The sequence below is a fragment of the Oryctolagus cuniculus genome, chromosome 1, assembly GCF_964237555.1.
Source record: "Oryctolagus cuniculus chromosome 1, mOryCun1.1, whole genome shotgun sequence".
Classification (NCBI taxonomy): Eukaryota; Metazoa; Chordata; class Mammalia; order Lagomorpha; family Leporidae; genus Oryctolagus; species Oryctolagus cuniculus.
Window position 1 is genome coordinate 63,882,051 of NC_091432.1, and position 13,986 is coordinate 63,896,036.

A 13,986-nucleotide genomic window follows, 5' to 3' on the forward strand; every position below is an offset into this window, starting at 1 on the left:
ACTTGATCTAATTCCGAGGGCTAGGAGTGGGTCCAGTGGGAGTTCTTTGGGCTGCTGGGGACTTTGCCCTCCGAAGGGTGTTCTCAAGAGTTCTTTAAGATGACCTCATCCAGCTTCTCTCTTTGCCTCCTGGCTCATCATGTGATTGTTCCTCTGCTCCTACCTTGCCCACCATCGCCAGCCTGAACCAGATATCAGACGAATGGAGCTGCCTGATTTCCAACTGTGAACCCCGGAACTGTGAGCTGAAATAAACCTCTTCCTTCCCCAGAAGCTCCTCGCAGGTGTTTAAGTTAAAGCCACAAGAAACTGTGCTACAGAACATCCGTGCAGAGGGTGGGGCTGTGGGTGGGGCCATCTTTGGAAGTGATTGACGGGAAGGGGTTGAGAGAGTTCAGAGGAGCAGGCTAGAGTAGGCCTGGCGTGTGCTGAGTTCTGATGAGGGCTCAGCAGGCCAGGCTGGTAGACTGGACAGCAGAGGCCGTGCAGATGGGGTTTCATGGCAGAGTGAGAATTCTACCGGGAACTGAACTAAAGGCCTTCTTGTTCATGTGGTGGCAAAGGACCCAGCTCTTTGGGTCTGGTACCCTGAGACTGTAGGAGGCTGTACTTTTTATGTGGGCTGCTTTGTTTGGGGGAGGAGACTGCAATGCAGCTAGGTGTTCAGAACGCAGCCTGGGTGTTACTGGTGGCTGTTGGTGAGTTTTACAGGGAGAATCAGGAGCAGAGAAGAGGAATTTGGAAAATCCACAGCCTGGCCAGGGAAGGACCCCAGAAGCAGCTTGTTGAGGACAGCAAAGGGAGGCGGAGAAACCACGTGCCTGAGAGATCAGTGTGTGTATCGGGGGAACCGTGGGCCAAAGGGCAAGACAGCAGCAGAGGGACCCCCAGGGCCTCTCAGAGATCTTTGTTAATTCTTCTTTTCAATTTGTATTTATTTTCATTTTATTTGAAAATCAGAGAGACAAAACCAAAGAAACAGAGATATCTTCCATCCACTGGTTCACTCCCCAGATGGTCACAAATGGTCCCTCAGGGCTGAGTCAGGCTGAGTCCAGGAGCCCAAAAATCAATCCAGATCTTCCATGTGAGTGGCAGGGGCCCAAACACTAGAACCATCATCTGCTGTCTTCCCAGGATGTGCATTCCAGGAAGCTGGATTGGAAGCGGAGTAGCTGGGATGCAAACCAGGCACTGCCATATGGATGTGGGTGTCCCAAGCCACAGCGTAACCACTGCACCCAATGCCCCAGCCCAGGGGCTTGTTTCTGAGAAGGAGTCGTGTAGTCCTAACTGGGACTCTGTGAACATGTCCTGGGCTCTCAATGGAGGAGGCTGCCCCAGTACCAGCTGGCCAGAGAGGAAACATCAGAAAAGCAAGTCCTAACTTTGCTGGAGAGGCCAGTGCCTGCCCACTGGTGTTACTGTGTGTAGTGGGGTGGGAGACGATGCAAGAAAGATACAGCATTCCATCTCCGGAATGGCTATTTATTTCCCAGTTTTCGTGGACAGTCTTCTTTCTTCCTGCGGATTTTCCTTTTTTTTTTTTTTCCCAGTCTTAGGGCTCTCTTGAGCTCTCACCTCTGCCCCCCCCCATACCGGCTGCAGCTTCCTGCACCTGCGTTATCCACAACCACCTCTCCTGCAATGTCTTTCCTCTTAGAAAGGTGTTGAAATTATTCTTACATTGACATCCCCTGTCTTGTTTTCTATTTACTGTGGGTTTGTATAATTTTAGATTTTATTTTCTATCACACTATGGATTCTTAGGAACAGTCACAAAAGCATGCCTCTCTCTTGAACCAGGAGTCAAAAGGTTACCCTGGGGCGGTGAGGCTGCTGCCTGTGATGGCCACATCCCACGTCAGAGGGCCTGGGATCAAGTCCTACCTCCATATTCTGATCCAGCTTCCTGCTAATGCACCTGGGAGGGAGGCAGCATGTGACGGCTCAAGTACTTGAGTCCCTGCCACCCTCGTGGGGGACCAGATGGAGTTTCTGACTCTTGGCTTTGGCCCAACCTAGCCCTGACTCTTTTGGGCATTTGGGGATTAAACCAGTAGAGAGAATCAATTCATCTCTCTCTCTCTCTCTCTCTTTCTCTCTTTCTCTCTTTCTCTCTTTCCCTCCCTCTCTCCCTCCTTCGTTCCCTCCCTCCCTCTCTCAATCTTTCTGCCTTTCCAATAAATAAAAATGAGAGGCTGGCACTGTGGAAAAGCAGGTAAAGCCATTGTCTGCAGTGCCAGCATCCCGTATAGGCCTCGGTTCTAGTCCCAGCTGCTCCTCTTGCAATCCAGTTCTCTGCTTTGGCCTGGGAAAGCAGTAGAAGATGGCCCAACTCCTTGGGCCCCTGAACCTTTGTGGGAGACCCAGAAGAAGCTCCTGGCTCCTGGCTTTGGATAGGCCCAGCTCTGGCTATTGTGGCCATTTGGGGAGTGAACCAGCAGATGGAAGATCTCTCTCTCTCTTTCTCTCTTGCTCTGCCTCTCTGTAACTCTGCCTTTCATATAAGTAAATAAATATTTTCAAAAAACCAGATAAATAAAAATGAATAAATGAATAAACAGTTTTAAAAAGATTGTTGCATGTGAGGGTGACAAAAAAAAACTAGAAAAAGACTCTGACCATTTAGGTTCCCCCAGCTTCTTCGAGGGAAACCACACATGCTTGGCTCCCAGAGGGGACATGGGAACCTGCTGCTGCTCGCTCCTCCTGGGCCCCAGCTCAGCTCTGTCATCTCCGTTTGCCCTGTGCTGGAGAGATCCACAGGAGAAGGATGGAGGTGAAGGGCTGCATCCAGCGGGATGGACGTGATGTCAGTCACACAGCCAAGTGGGACCAGGCCTCCTACCTTCCAGGGTTCTCTCCACTCTGTATCTCCTCTTCCACCCCACCTGTGCCACTCCTGGACCTTCGAGTCGAATCTGCCTCTCACTGGGCTCTCTGACAGAGCTCTTCCATCAGTGATAAGTGCCGAGTCGGGTACCTACCACTCACTGCCTTATTGCTCCTAAGAGTTAGAAATGGTCTGATGCTTATCGGGCTCCATGATTTAATTTTGCTTAGGGATACAAGTTTGGAAGGTTAGAATATTCTGACAGTATCATGCTGGTGAGTACCAGGCAACTTTCATTCTGGATACATTCTGAGCTAAACATGCTCAATATCTAGATTTTCAGACATTGTCTGCAGATTAAGAAAAAATATCTCAAGAAAAGACTCCTGAGGCCGGCACTGTGGTGCAGTGGGTTAAAGCCCTGGCATGAAGTGCTGGCATCCCATATGGGCACCAGTTCTAGTCCAAGCTGCTCCTCTTCCAGTCCAGCTCTCTGCTATGGCCTGGGAAAGAGGTAGAATATGGCCCAAGGACTTGGGCCCCTGCACCCGCAAGGGAGACCAGGAAGAAGCTCCTGGCTCCTGGCTTCAGATCAGCGCAGCTCCGGCCGTTGCGGCTATCTGGGGAGTGAGTGAACCAGCAGATGGAAGACCTCTCTCTCTGTCTCTACTTCTTTCTGTAACTGTCTTTCAAATAAATAAAATAAATCTTTTAAAAAAAAAAAGATTCCCATACCTAGAATGAAACTGGCTTTGCTTTTACTATCTTTTAAAAATTGTTTATTTTCTTTTTCTTTTTTTTTTTACTTGAGAGAAAGAGAGACCTTTCATCCACTGATTCCCTTCTCAAATGCCGGTATCAGCTGGGCTGGGCCTCGCTGGAGCCAGGAGCCGGGAACTCCATTTGGGCTTCCCACGTGGTAGGGTGGTAGGGACCCAAGTGTTTGAGCCATCATCTGCTGCCTCCCGGGTGCACACCAGCAGGAAGCTGAATTGGAAGTGCAGTAGCCAGAACTTGAACCAAGCACTCCGATGTGGGATGTAGGCACCACAAACGTGTCTCAACCACTGTGCCAAACATCAGCTCCTGTCTTTGCCTTTCTAAATGTAACCCCTCAGGCTTCGATGGCAACTAGTAGAGCTGTAGGAATGGCTATTTGCCAGAGAGCTCCCTGCTTCAGCACCGTTAACCATCACATAGGTGACAGATGTTTGCTGGGTCAATGAGTATTGGGCTAGAACTGTTAAAATGCCTTTTGCATGGGTCAGGATTTGTTCTAGAGCCTGGAAGAGAGACAGAGACCACAGCAATACTCACGGTATGTACGGTACTAAGTACAGTGAGGCACAGGGTTTGGGGTCTCTGAGGCTGAAAAACAGAGAAAACCTTTGGCTGAGTGTTTGGACGAGGTGGCAGAGCCATCACAGAAAGTTCAGCTGCTTTGCAGTCCTGCCGGGAACTGACGCTGATGCTGAATCCTTTGCAAAGGTCACTGTGCAAGATGTCCGTGGGATGTTGTTTTTAACTGTGGAAAGCCAGAAACAGCACGGATGCTTAACGCGAGAGAAACAGCGACCGGAGAGAATCACAATGCGGTCTTTGTAAAAATAGACTTCACTTTTTTAGAACAGCTTTAGATACACAGAGCAAGTCAGACAAGGGCACACAGAGTCCCTGAGTACTGTTACCTGTACCTCACGTGTATGGGGCAGCTGTTGTCACTGGCAAACCAACAGCGACTCCTTGCTACTAATTTCTGTAGTTTTTGCCTACCGTCCTTAGTTCCACCCAGGTCACCACATTACTTTTCGTTGTCCCATCTCCTGAGGCTCTTTTGGATGGTGACAGCACTTATCTAGTAGCCTTTCAAATCATGAATACGTAAAAACATGTGAGGATATTAATATTTGGGAATAAACACTAAAAAGAAGCATAAATTACCATATCGTGTTGGGGTGGTATGGTTTCGGGTGAAATTGCATATTTACCTCTGTAGCCCGTTCGAGTGCTGAGTCAGTTACGAAAGTGTGATTCCTCCCCTTATCTCACATGGTTGCACAGCTCTGGGCTCACAGACAAGCAGCCCGCAGGCATCAGCTCCAGACGGGCAGCCGGAGCCGGTGGGCAGAGCCCGTGGGCGGCCTCTGCAGCCGCTCCTACGCTCTGGTTGGGAGCTCTGGTTGGGAGCTCTGGGCTGTTTCTCTGCACACTTCTTCCCCTCCCCGTCCTGTCATTTTGAGACTGGGGTAGAATTTAGGCAGGGAAGATTCTCGGCCTTTGGCTAAGATCAAGCGTGGAAATGTAATTCTCGAGTCAGAATCCCTTGACCTAGTTGGGGACTACACTGCATGTGGTTCTTTATCTTTTTGTTTTTCTTTCTCACAGGCACCAAGCTTTGCCCCCATAAAGCCTTCCCCACCCCTGTGGAGAGAATAAACAACCAGGGCTGAGCCCAGGGTGGTGTTTGAAGCCTCCCGCACCCCAGTGACAGCTGGGACAGTTTCCAGCCTCCCTTGGAGGTGGGCGTGGTCACAGGACTGAGTTCTCACCCGCAGAATTTGGGCAGCAGGGATGCAGGGCACTTCAGGGCCAGTCCATACAGCGCTCTCACGTGCAGGACACAGCAAAACAGACACACACAATCGTGTCCACACAGCCCACCCCCTCAGTGCTCTGCACCCACATACAACTGCACCTGCTTCTGTGAACATACTCCTCCCAGCACCTCTAACTCACCAGACAGGTCCTCTACCTCTAGCCCCAGGGGCCAGGATCCTGGAGAGAAGTCTGCCTTGGGTTTGCACCTCAGTTCTCCTCGAAGCAGCTCCTCCCGCAGTTTTAGTGTCCAACTCACAGTGTGTCACTTCTGCCAACTATGTCTGTACTAGGCAGCAGTCCTGGGTGTTTGACAAAGTGAGGCTGTCCTGAGGCCAAGGCACAAAGGAGTTGGTGCTTGCTGGTTGAGGCACCTGTAGCGTTTGCCCCTGGGGTCTGTGCTGCTGCCCTGGGCGATGGAAAACCAGGCTGAGGGAGGAGTGAATGGAGAGACCTAAAGAACACAGGCCAACAGCTTCCACACAGCCCTCCCCGGGCCAACTGCCCCCGCCCCCCCAGGGGTCCTGGGAGACATCCTTGTATTGTCATGATAAATCACTTTCCCTTTCTGTCCCTCAGTTCTCCTCTTGGCTTAATTAGCTGGAGTTCACGTTCATAACAGGTAATTAAAGAATCCTGAGTAATACAGTGATGAAAAGTTTAGAAACCCAAGAGGAGGAGGCATCTGCTGATGAGAAGTTTTCATCCACTTCCTTGGCTCGAGAGAATGGTTTCATTTCCAGTTTTCTTTCCCTTGGGGTGGGATAATCATTTCTTAGACATTCCCCTATGGAGATTCATAGAAGAATGAGATCTTTAATTTATATCTTATGAGGTTAAGAAAATTCCCACTAAAAGTAAATCTAACCAAAGTTTTAATTTTAAAACATTCCCTAATCATGGTTCATCTGTAGCATCTTCATTTCTGTCTATAGGGCTGGGCTTCTAGTATATTAGTTTGGCGGTACACATAGAACATGTGGTCAGGGAGGAATCCGAACACCAAGAAATGAAACAGGCAGGCAGCCATTGCAATAGAGACAGGGGAAATATTTCCTGCACCATGTATGGCAGAGAGAAAGAAGAATGAGTGGCTTTGGGAGACCTGGTAGAAGATCCTGGCTTCTGGCTCCTGGCTCCTGGCTTCAGATCGGCCCAGCTCCAGCTGTTGCAGCCAATTGGGGAGTGAACCAGTGGATGGAAGACCTCTCTCTCTCTCTCTCTGTGTGTGTGTGTGTGTCTTTACCTCTGTCTTTCTAGGCTTGGAATGCGGAAGATGGCCAATGACTAATTACTAGCTTCCTGGTTTACTATAGATAAAATAGCTGAATGGGATGAGAGGGAGTAGGAGATGGGATGGTTTGCAGGTGGGAGGGAGGTTATGGGGAAGAAAACTGTTATAATCCAAAAGTTGTACTTTCAAAATTTATATTTATTAAATAAAAGTTTTTTTAAAAAACCAAAATGTTTATAAAAATTACTTATGATAGTGAACAGAAGCAGGTTTGAATAAGGAGCACAGAACATTATGTGACTCTTAAAATGATGACCACTTTAAAACTGTATGTGCATATTAATACATGAGCATAATCTAAAAAGAAGCCCATCAATCTTAAAATAGTTTTGGTGCTTGAGTGAAGCAATTGAAGGTAAAATTTTAACTAATTTTTTTTACAAAATTTTATTGGAAAGTCAGAAAGATAGAGACAGACTGAGAGGGAGAGTTCCGCCCACTGGTTCACTCCTCAAATGCCTACAACAGCTGGAGCGGAGCTGTACCAATGCCAGGAGCCCAGAACTCAGTCTGGGTTTCTCCCATGGGTGGCAGAGACCCAAGTACTTGAGCCATCACTAGCTGCTGCCCAGGGCGTGCACAAGCAGGACACTTGAATCAGCAACAGAGGAACTGGGGCTCGAAACAGCCCTCCAGTAAGGGGTCCAGACGTCTCAAGTGGTATCTTAACTCCTGCTGCACCAAGCACCCACGTCTTAAGTAGTTTTTATAATGGTATAAATGTAATTTTAAATGTTTAAGGAAAAACGTTCAGGGGCTGGCACTGTGGTGTAGTGAGTTAAGCCGCCACCTGCAATGTCGGCATCCTCATGGGTGCCGATTTGAGTCCCGGCTGCTCCACTTCTGATCCAGGTTCCTGCTAATGTGCCTGGGAGAACAGTGGAAGATGGCCCAAGTACTTGGGCCCCTGCCACTCATGAAGGAGACCCAGGTGGAGTTCCTGGCTCCTGGCAGTGGCGTGGCCCAGCTCTGGCCATTGCAGACATCTGGGGAGTGAACCAGCAGATGGAAGCGCTGTCGCTCGCTCGCTCTCCCTCTCTCTCTCTCCCTCTCTCTCCAACTCTCCCTCTAACTCTCCCTCTAACTCTGCCATTTAGTTAAATAAGTAAATTAAATGTTTAAAAAGGAAAGAACAAGTTCACTGAGCTTCCACATTGTGTGCAGTCACTGGAGAGATATTAACGTGGAAATAGTAAACAGGAGTCCACTGTCAGGACTGCGTTGGTCTAGGTCTCAGCCCGGGCTCTGAAGGGGGACAGAACTTTCAGTTGTTACCTCCTTTTCCTGTATCACTTGGCACATGACATAACATGGGTACTGGGCGTGTCAAGTGTAGGTGGGGATCCTTTTCCATTGTCTTGGGAGTCCTGCAGAGAGCATTTTGTAGCCCCCAGGGAGAAGTGCCCAGCGACAGCTGGGTCACAGGCAACACATCATTTTCATCTCCTGTTTCTTCCTTCAGTTGGTTCTAGACAATGCATTTGCTCCTGTCCTTTAATCATCAAACACAGTAATTCATACAAATAGAGGCTTGGGGAAGCTGCTGCCATGTTTACCCCTCCAGTCTCTGGCCTGACCGAATCTGCTGGAACGCTCTTCCCTGTAGAAGTAGCAAAGCGTGGAGGGCTACAGAGGGAGGGCGTCACCAGAGCAGGCAGGGCTGCCACCGTACTGTTGTTCAGTTTGTGCACTGCCAAAAGATGCCTGGCCAAGGGGCGCCAGTCCCAGCTTTATCCCCCAGCTGTGTGTGCTGGGAGGAGCTGCTGCAGAAGGGGCACCGATTTCTGCTTGTCCACTTGCCAGGCTGTGGGCCCCGGGGCCGTGTCTGCTCAGAGTGGGCACTACATCCCGCTGTCTGCGTCCCAGGAGCCTGCTCCATTCACTCATGGCACAGACCTGTAGCAGCTACCTGGAGAGAGGGTTTGGGCTGCTCAGAGAAAGCTTGTTGAGAGAGAAGGTTCACGAGAAAAGTCTGAAGGCAGAAGAGAACCTGGGAACGCACAGACGTGCCTGGGGCGGGGACCAGATGTGGCAGCCCCTCCCAGTGCCCTGCCTGCCGCCTGCTCAGCTCCTGCATCTCTGTGCCCCAGGGCTGCTTCCTGGGCCCGGGGCCGCCAGCTTGTTCCCTGAACTCTGCCAGCTGGAAGCATGGGGACTTGCCACTCCCTGGAACAGCCCTCTCTCCGAGACTGACAGCAGTTGAATAAAACACCCTGGCTCCGCTGGCTCTCTAGTGAGATGACTCTGAGGGGGTGTGTTCACTTTCCTAGCTGCTCTCCGGGGCAGGTGGTTTCATAACGCACTTTGAGGGCGGGCTGCACTTCCCGAGCTCGCCTGCAGGTGGCCCCTACGCCCGAATCTCGCAGTCTATTTCTGAGAGGACCCGCAGGAAGCCGCGGGTTGCCTGGTGGGAGCAGCCTCAGCGGAAGTTGAGGGAACAGTGGATACGCAGGTGCCTGGAGGGGAGGGGAGGGGACGGGTGGGGCAATGGTGGAACTCAGAGCCAGTCGAGGCACTGGGAACTTGATGAATAACATTTTTCTTACAATTTATTATTTTTCTGTTCAATTTGTTAACTCCTAGGTTTTTTTTTTTAAGATTTATTTATTTATTTGAAAGGCAGAGTTACAGAGAGGTCGAGGCAGAGAAAGAGAGAGAGAGAGAGAGATCTTCCATCTGCTGGTTCACTCCCCAAACGGTCCCTACAGCTGGAGCTGCGCTAATCCGAAGCCAGGAGCCAGGAGCTTCTTCCAGGTCTCCTATGTGGGTGCAGGGGCCCAAGGACTTGGGCCATCTTCTACTGCTTTCCCAGGCCATAGCAGAGAGCTGGATCAGAAGTGGAGCAGCTGAGACTCAAACTGGCATCCATATGGGATGCTGACACTGCAGGCGGTGACTTTACCCACTATACCACAGTGCCAACTCCTACTCCTAGGTTTCCACCAAGCTTTTTTTCCTTTGACTTCTAAGAAAATCTTGCCTGAGGGTAGTGAAGTAGGTTAAGTCTCTGCCTGCAGTGCCAGCATCCCGTATGGGCACAGGTTCGAGTCTTGGCTGCTCCACTTCCAATTCAGCTCTATACTATGGACTGGGAAGGCAGCAGCAGATGACCCAAGCTCTTGGGCCCCTGCACCCACGTGGGAGACCCGAAAGAAGCTCCTGGCTCCTGGCTTTGGCCTGGCCCAGCCCCAGGTGTTGCTGCTGTTTGGGGAGTGAACCAGCAGATGGAAGACATCTCTGTGTGTCTCTTCCTCTCCCTGTAACTCTGCCTTTCAAATAAACAAAATCTTTAAGAAAAAAAAAAAAAGAAAAAGAACATCTTGCCTGAAGATAGACATTACAACCTTTGTATCTATCAGTTGCTAATAAAAACAATTCTAGCAAGAGAAGTGTTATTGGGTGTTAAGACGCAGGTGACGTTCAGAGCTTTGAAACCTTTCACGAATCCTTGTTAGAGAGAGATGAAAGCAAGAATAGTTACAGGATGATAGCTCTGGGAAGAGGATTTATATTTGTCGTCAACCTGTTCAATGCTTCATATCCTAAAAAAAAGGGTGACTTTGTAGGGTTATCTCAAGAGTCTCCCTTATGTTTATAAGCCTTCTAAAATGTACGATTTTTCCTATGGCAGGAAACCATGACTCCTTAAGCCCTGCATAGGAGTCGGTTGTCATGGGAGACTGCATGACTCGATCTGCAGCTCGCAAATATATATAAATAACTTAGACCCTTCCGACTGTAGAGGAGTCTGCAAAGCCCGCCACCGCTTCTTCTCCTTTAGACCCCACGTTTGATTGACAAAGTCAGTGGCCCTGGAAGGCTCCTTGTCCTAGGAGGATGTGTCTGATAGATTTGAGTGAGGGATGTGGCAGATGCCTCATACGATCTCTGCCTCATTCGCCTGGGAAACCAGCTTGATCTTTCATGGAGGGATTTCCCTGTGCTGTGCAAGCCCGGGTGCTGAGATTCGCCTCTGCCGTGGGGACTCTCATGGACCAAGCTCACGGGGTCTGCAGGCAGAACACCGGTGTGAAGAAAGTCGCATCCTGCTGGCCTGGGTGCCCACCTCCCGTAGAATGACGTTTCTACGTTCCTGCTCAGGTCCCCTCTGCATTCGCTGTCCTGGGGCACGCTGGGGTCTCTCATTTCAGGCCCTGGGGGCAGAGAGAGTTCCCCATGTAACCCTGAACAATTTGCCAGCTAGAGACAAGCAGGAAGGGATTCTGCGCGCAGGGATCAGTGCGCGCCACAGCGGAAGCGTCCTGTCCATGATGATCGCCGATGAACGACGTAAAAATCCCTCTCTCTGATCCCAAAAGCCCTGGATTTGATTTCTTTTAGTCGTCAGCCTAGGGTGACAGTCAGAGTGACTCAGGACAGTTCCATGAGAGCTGGGGACGCAGAAAAGCATCATGGAAATGACAGCTAAGGGCGTTCCTCCAAAGATGATGGAATGGAGATTTGAGAGGCATGCAGTTACCAACAGAAGTGCACATACATGGATCCAGGCTAAACTACATAATTTCAGTGCCTGCAGAAGGCTTGAGCCGCCTGCCTGGCTGGTCGCTGAAGCTTGTGCTCCGTGTTGGCCCAGGGTCCACAAGGCTAAGGGGCCAACGGTGCAAAGTCTCCAGGAGATGGGAAGCTTGGAGTGACCCTAACTGCACCACCTCCTCAGCTAATCCTGAGAGGGCTCCAAGGGTGCCCTGCATGAAGATCCGTGCAGGTGGCGAGCACGCCTGGGAAGTCGTACCAAAGACGGCCATGGGAGCTGGCACCTGGGAACCCAGCTTTCTGATTTCGGTGGGGGTGCAGGATTCTGGATTGGCGGAGGCCAAACGCTAGCTCTTAATTCAGCAGTTCTGCTGGGGGAACGACCATAATAGGTCGCAGGGACCGAAGGGCTGCTCACCCAGGAGTGTTTTGACTCCCAGAGATCTCTGGTCACCATTAAAAGATCGTGCAGTGTCGCTCCCCGTCTTCGTGGAGGAACGACACAGGACCCTGCGCTGTTCTTTTGTCTGCTCGGCCCTCCTCGGGTTTGCTGCTGGTTCTTCCCGGGTTGGCTACCGACCCTTCCACCTCCGTGGAAGGGCGGTTCCCCCTGCCACATTCCCCACTTCCGCGGGGGAGCGGCACACCGCCGGCCGGCTCTCTCGGGGGCTGCACAGGTGTTCCCCTTAGATGTTCCCGGTGCATGTTGTCTCTCTCCTCCTTTATAGTCCTCTTCCGCCAATCCCAACTCTGCTACCCACACGCCGAGTACGCTGCTCTCCTCCAATCAGGAGCAAGTCCTACAGTTTATTGGTTGAACTGGAGGCAGCTGTGTAGAAGCTGGTTCCCTTCTCAGCGCCATATTGTGGGAAAGCAGATGCATAGAATAAGTCTTAATTCCAGTAACTTAGTCTAGTCCGGGTTGCTCCCCACAGTACAGTTCTTTGAAATGAGGGCTATGGCAGTCACGTGCTAAACACAGTCTTGGCCTCAATCCACCCAACAGATCCAGTTATTTTCCTGGGTTCTGCATATGTAGTTAAAGTATACATACTTAATAACTGGCTGCATCCTCCTCTGGTTCCCCAACAAATTGTGTATTGTCCCTTTTTCAGCCCATCTTTATGGTTTCAATCTGGCCCAGGGAAGAGCTATGTAGACGGACCTCTTGGAATGGGCATAGGCCATGTAGACAAGCATGCATCACAAAAAATGCCCAGCAGGGGGCGTCCCCTGTGGATGAACCACTCCATAATCAGGTAGATCAGATGGCTGTCTGTGCCGACCTGTCAGTCAGTTCTTTGCTCAGCACCCCTGCCACCCAAATGGCTGCTTGCTGGGCCAGCTACTGAGTGGTGTGGGAGAAGGAGGAGAAGCACAGCTTCACAATTAAGGGGAAAGTGGATTTGGGGCCATTTCTGCCATACCAATTGTCTTATCTTAAATTGGACACTCCAGGGACATGCGGTCTAACATGAAACGTGCAGAAGTGGGAATTCCCTCCCACCCTCTGGCTATGGATGGCCCGTGACAGTCAGTGCAGCCTAGGGATAAAGCTCTCAATCTTCCCGGGGGGTCACAAGGAAAGATGTAAGGAGCAGGGCAGCTCGGTTTGTCATCGTGACCTGAAATGACTTCTGAGACAAGCAGCCCAGGAGTGCAGTCAGAACGGGAGAACCCAAAGACAGCAAAGAGGCCCACCCAAGTGGGCAGCCTCCTTCCGGGGGTCCCTCCACCTTGCGCAGGTTCTGCAGAGAGGTGGAAAACAGGACCACAGATCCCAAGGTGGCAGTAAGAGGGTCTTGTTTAATACAGGCTCCGTGGCGGAAGAAATGGAAAACATGCACAGAAAGAAGGGGTGGATTCTGAGCTTCCCTTGCGAGGCCTGCAGCTTAAATCTTCCAAGCACACAAGCGAAATGCAAGGCACTTTCTCTCAATGCATGAACGCATGAGGTGATATGGACAAAGCAAATGATCCTACCGCTGAGAAGCTCGGTGTCCCACAGACACAGGAAGACAAATCTCTCTCTCTCTCTCTCTCTCTCTCTCTCTCTCTCTCGTGTGTGGAAGCTGAAACACAGGAAAAAGCATTGGCAGGAAGGTAGAACAGGAATGTCACCAGGGACTGGGGAGGAGGAGGGGCAGATGGGGGAGCGGACAGAAGGGGGAAGGGGAAGGGAGTGTGGGTAACGGGTGCCAAATACGGCTCAGTGGAGGCCATCAGTTCTGCATGGCAGAGTGGGCTGACTCACAATAATCTATTACCCATTTTCTCAATAAATAGAAGAGAGGCGCTCAGAATCTCCAAGTTTAAAGTATTAATAGGGGGGTGGAAAAATTAATCACCCTGACTCAGTCAGTACATGCTGTACATGTATATTTGCAATTCCACATTGTACCACAGCAATATGTTCAATTATTATATGCTAATCAAGTTTTAAAAACAATTAAGGAGATAGAAATACTAAGTATCCCAATTCGATCAGTATACACTGTATACACGTATTGAAGTATCACAGCACCCCCACAGAAATGTACAAATAAAAAGAAAAGGTGTTCAGGATGCAGGTGTAAACACACGGCCGGTGTTCTGGGCCGTGGTGGGTGACCGGCACCAGCTCAGAGACCACGCACCAACAAAGCAGGTAACGTGTCCTGTTCAGTGTCGAGCAGTCCCCTGTTCCACCAGCAGATGGCAGCACTTTTAGACAGTAGACTACCTTTCAGCCCAAGTTGGTAGCTAATAGTTTCCGATCCCTGGACCC